The following is a 6,000-nucleotide window of genomic DNA, read 5'->3' as shown; positions in this document are numbered from 1 at the left end:
GGCAGGAGGGCAGATGTCGGCCTCAAGGCCTCTCGTTTGTGGAGTTCCTCAGGGGTCGGACCTCTCGCCCCTCCTGTTCAACATCTATATGAAGCCGCTGGGTGAGATAATTTGTGGTTTTGGGGTGGGGTATCCAAACCAACCCAGTGATGCCCTCGACGTGATGTCCCGCTGCCTGGAGGCGGTTCGGGTCTGCATGGGGAGGAACAGGCTTCAACTTAATCCCGACAAGACCGAGTGGTTGTACATACCGGCATCTCGGGCAATCCAGCCTATTCCATCGTTAACTATGGGGGGTGAGGTGTTACCCCCCGTAGATAGGGCTCGCAACTTGGGCATCCTCCTTGACTCACAGTTGAGTTTGGAAGATCACATAGGAGCCGTGGCCAGGGGGGCTTTTGCCCAGGTTCGCCTGGTGCGCCAGTTGCGGCCCTATCTGGACCAAGATGCCCTAGGTACAGTCACTCATGCACTCATGACCTCTCGAATAGACTACTGCAATGCTCTCTACATGGGGCTGCCCTTGAGGACCATTCGGAGGCTTCAGCTGGTGCAGAATGCGGCCGCGTGAGTTGTGATGGGGGTCTCCCGATACTCCCATGTAACACCTCTTCTCAGCAAGCTGCATTGGCTCCCAGTTGTCCTCCGGGTGAGATTCAAGGTGCTGGTGATGACCTATAAAGCCCTAAATGGCATGGGTCCGGATTATTTACAGGAGCACCTGCTGCCGGCGTCAACTTCCCATTGCCCCGTGCGCTCCCACAGAGAGGGTCTCCTCAGGGTGCTGTTGGTCAGGGAGTGCCGGCTGGCGGCCCCCAGGGGGAGAGCATTCTCTGTGGGCACGCCTGCCCTCTGGAATCAGCTGCCTGTGGAACTCCGGATGGCTCCCGACCTTCGCTCTTTTCGCCGTGACCTGAAAACCTGGTTATTCGAGCTTGCCGGCCTGGACTGAGGGATTGGGGTTTTAAATTACATAATTTAATTTATTTTGTTTGGGGCTAAATTTAATTTAATCTATTTTTAACTTTTGTATACCATATTTTAATTGCCCTGTACACCGCCCTGAGTCCCTCGGGAGAAGGGCGGTATATAAATCTAATTAATTAATTAATTAATTAATTAATTAATTAATTAACATTAAACTACAGATTCTTACTTTTTTGCGTACATCTACAGCAAACTAAGTAACACCAATTCATCCTTTCTGAGATACATTTTAGCTCTTTCATTCCCAGTTAAATTTATATCTTGACTTTCCTTCGTGCATTCACCAACTTCATATCTTTCCTCGTTCTCTTAGTTGCAGAGGCACACAATGCATTTATTTTCTCTCCGCGATTTTTATTGTTAAATCACGCTCTTTATTATTTACTTCTGTTTTATGTTGCAATCTTCCATATGCCATGGTCATTAACAGATGGACCCATAGAGATTGACCTCCACCACTCACCATGGCTTTAATCAATGAAGACCAACTGAGGCTTTCACGTAGCCTTTTAAAGTAAAACAAAGGAGATGACACTAAGTTACCAGCTATGATCTTACATTCCTTGCTAATCATAAATGCTGCACAGATAGTCATTTACTTACAACCATTTGTTGAATGACTGCTACAATGGCACTGAAAAAAACAACTTATGACTGGTTCTCACACTTATGACCATTGCAGCACCCTCATAGTCACATGCTCACACTTTGGGTACTTGGCAACTGGCATGTATTTGTGATGGTTGCAGCGTCCTGGGGTCTTGCAATTGCATTGGCGACCTTCCTGGGGAGCTTCTGATAAGCAGCGTCAGTGGGAAAAGCCAGATTTCCTTAACAGCCACCTGATTCGCTTACCAACTGTAGTGATTTCCTTAGCAGCCATGGCAAAAAAGTCATTAAAATGAGCTTTTGACTAGAGGGTCACAAGCACAACCACAGCCTTATTTTACCCCAGTAATGTTACACAGTTCTATGCAAGCCTAGAATGACTAATCTAGAGACAGCCTTGCATGACAACACATTGTCATCCACATTTCAACAGCTGGGAGGCACATATTTTGAAAGACGTAGGACAAGCAAATCTGAAAATATATTTCTGCATTAATTTCCTGTCTGCCTATCTAAAATTGTGCTTAGTTTGGGTAGCAATGCCTTAATTTTCAATTCAGTGGACCAGGAACACTGCAGACCCATCTGGATGTATTAAATTGTTTTCCTTCAACCACTCCAAAGCTGACATCAGATTTATCTTAAACACTCAAGTTTATCGGTCTTTGAGGATTTCAGGCATAAGTGAAAGGATCCCGCTAGCCCTCATCTTACAACCCTTCATTTAGTGACCGTTTGAAGTTACAATGGTCCTGAGAAATGTGACTTATAATCGTTTTTCACATTTACAACTGTTGCTGCTTCCCCACGGTCATGTGCTTCGAACATTCGGACGCTTGGCCACCGGCGTGAATTTATGACGGTGGCCATGTCCTGGGATCACGTGATCACCTATTGCAACCTTCTGATAAGCAAGGTCAACGGGAAAGTCAGATTCACTTAACAACCGTGTTACTAATTTAACAACTGCAGTGATTCACTCAGTTACTGTGGCGAGAAAGGTCATAAAATGGGGCAAAAAGTCCCTTAACATCTGTCTTGCTTAGCAATGAAAGTTTTAGGCTCGACTGTGACCACACGTTGAGGACTACTTGTACTTATTGAACCTACATTTATTTCTTAAGAAAGAACCAGTCTTTGTTTATCGTTGCTTAAGATCAAGCCTGTTCTGCCTTTGATGTCTGCCTTTCTGTCTTTGATCTTGCTGCCCATGTGGCTCTGTCACCTGAACTGTTGCCTCTGAACCTATCTGTTTTTTTTAAAAAAAGAAATAAATGTGCAGACAAAGAATCGGCAGCTCTAGAAACAAGTAGAGGTAGTCCCTGACTTACAACAGTTCATTTATTGACCATTGAAAGTTACAGCAGCACTGGAAAAAGTGACTTGTGACCGTTTTTCACCCTTACGACCTTTGTAGCCTCCCCCATGGCCACATGATCAAAATTCAGACGCTTGGCAATTGGTTCACACTTATGACGGCTGCCGTGTCCCAGGGACGTGTAATCACCTTTCGAGACCTTCAGGCAAGTAAAATCAATGGGGAAACCGGATTCACTTAACAACCGGGTTACTAACTTATCAACTGCAGTGATTCACTTAACAAATGAGGCAGGAAAGGTCATAAAACGGGGCAAAACTCACTTAACAAATGTCTCAGTGAACAACAGCAATTTTGGATACAATTGTGGTCATAACTGGCCTGGTACGCCAGTTACACCCCTTCCTGGACCGAGATGCCCTACGCACAGTCACCCACGTACTCGTTACCTCCTGTATAGATTACTGCAATGCTCTCTACATGGGGCTGCCCTTAAAGACCACCCGGAGGCTTCAGCTGGTGCAGAATGCGGCTGCATGGGTAGTGATGGGAGCACCCCGATATTCCCATATTACACCCCTCCTGCGTGAGCTGCATTGGTTACTGGTTGCCCTCCGGGTGAGATTTAAGGTGCTGGTACTTACCTTTAAAGCCCTACATGGCTTAGGACCGGGATACTTGCAGGATCATCTGCTGCCAGGAACGAATTCCTATCGCCCAGTACGCTCACACAGAGAAGGCCTCCTCAGGGTACCATTGGCTAAACAATGTCGGCTGGCAACCCCCAGGGGTAGGGCCTTCTCTGTGGGAGCGCCAGCCCTGTGGAACCAGCTCCCCCATGAGCTTCGGATGGCCCAAGATCTCCAGTCCTTTCGCCGCGGCCTCAAAACACTCCTTTTCCACCTGGCTGACCCGGACTGACAAGGATTTTAATTATGTCTTTAATTTTTAACTCTAACTTTTAATTTATTTTAATTTTAATGTATTGTACAGAGGCCTTTAATTTTAATTTTTTATCTTAACTTCTATATTTATTTATTATATGTTACTGTTGTTAGCCGCCCTGAGTCCTTCGGGAGATAGGGCGGCATATAAGTCCCAATAATAAATAAATAAATAAAAATAAATAAATAAGTCAAGGACTACCTGTAAGTGGTTCCATGAGGTTTTTGGGCAAACACAAAATTCAAATAATGTCAAAGATGTCCTATGTCAGTGGATGAACAATAGTGTCCAGGTAGAAGGACACCAAGATCCTCACCAAGCACAGCTATATTTTTCAATCCTCACTGCCAAAGATATTCTTCCAATAGAAGGGAATGCGTGTAGCTCAGGGGTCAGCTATGGAAATCTTGGGGCTTTCTAAACTTGGTGTTTTCTTGTAGACCATTTCATTACCCAACTACGGAACATCAGTGCTAGTGAGTGTGCGGTTTGTTCCCTGTTTACATTTTATTTATTTATATTTATTTGTTAGATTTATGTGCTTGCCCTGCCTGTGTTGGCAGGAGTGTGGTTTTCTCCATCCTTTAAACCGGGATTAACACCAGACAAACAATCCAACAGAAAATAATACCCTAATCAAGGAAATACCAAGGAGAAAACCAGACAAACACGTTGGGTAATGAAATGACTGCAAGCAAACAACCAAACTCAGAGAGCACCAAGAATTCCCAAGATGTTCTCCATAGATTCTACTAATGTCCTCGCAGTGCTTTCAGATTACTGCAGAAGAGAGAGCCTTCATTTTGAAAACAGGTCCCAGAATTAGGTCTAGTCTTTGGAAAGTGGCTGTCAGTCCTTGTGGACTCTACAGAATGTGAGGGACCAATGGACTGACTTGAGATAAGCCAGTTCCACATCTTTGCATTAAAAATATTGGGCCTTTTTTCTGACAAATCGTATGAAGTAGTCAAATTTTCAATTGCAAAATTGATCAGTCCTCCCATTTCATTGCTAAAGAGATAATTCAAAGACTAACATTTGTTTTCAGTTGAGCAGTAATTTCTGTCCAACTGGAAAAAAAATGAAAAGAAAAATGAGTTTGATGGAAATATGCAAGAAACATTACTTAACCAAAAAGGGAAGTTTTTTAAAAAATTGTTGCCTAGGCAAAAAGGGAAATTTTTGTCAGACTTTTTGCAAAGTCTGAGAAACAAAATAATATTCAGAGGTGGCTCAGGCAGATGCCTCCATGGTTTACATGAGTATAAGAAGGAAAGGTACTCAAGAAATAAATATTGATAAAAAGGTAAAGGTTCCCCCGCAGATGCGTGCTAGTTGTTTCCGACTCTAGGGGCCGGTGCTCATCTCCGTTTCAAAGCCGAAGAGCCAGCGCTTGTCCGAGGATGTCTCTGTGGTCATGTGGCCAGCATGACTAGATGCCAAAGGTGCACGGAACGCTGCTACCTTCCCACCTTAGTGGTCCCTATTTTTCTACTTGCATTTTTACGTGCTTTCGAACTGCTAGGTTGGTAGAAGCTGGGACGAGTAACAGGTGCTCACTCTGTTATGTGGCACTGGGGATTCGACCTGCCAAACTGCCGACCTTCTGATCGACAAGCTCAGCGTCCTAACCCACTGAGCCACCGCGTCCCCCAAATATTGATACTTACAAGATTAATGTCAACCCCAGTAGGTAGACCAGACCAGGGAATCTATTCTACAGGAAGTCTAACACTCCCTTTATTGAAAATGGTTATAGTAACATAATCTTGTTAAGTTTGATTGATCTACCACCCATCTTATACTCTAGCTAGTGAGTAGCAGATTGTGAGTGTTGCAAAGTGGCAAATGATATTGGAGAGCATAAAGGACATTGCCTGCATTGGATGGATGGAGTTACTTCCTGAGCAGAAGAGGAAGAACAATGGCGGGGACAGTGAAGGTTCTCCTGGAACTTCCAAAGGTGAATGAACTGAAGGTGGTAGCTTCAGGGAGCTCTTCCACATGAATGACTTTTGGAAATTCAGTAGGCACTTTGAGGCTAGGATGGAACTGGAAAGAAGGTTCCCAGTTTTGGGGTGTAGGGACCAGGGAACCCTGGTTTTAAGCCAGCCTGGGGTGTTCTGGTGATGGAGGGGGGT

This window comes from Vipera ursinii (genome assembly GCF_947247035.1).
Source record: "Vipera ursinii genome assembly, chromosome: 2".
NCBI classification, from domain to species: domain Eukaryota; kingdom Metazoa; phylum Chordata; class Lepidosauria; order Squamata; family Viperidae; genus Vipera; species Vipera ursinii.
The sequence above is the reverse complement of the archived record's forward strand: the minus strand, read 5'-3'. Positions refer to the sequence as shown.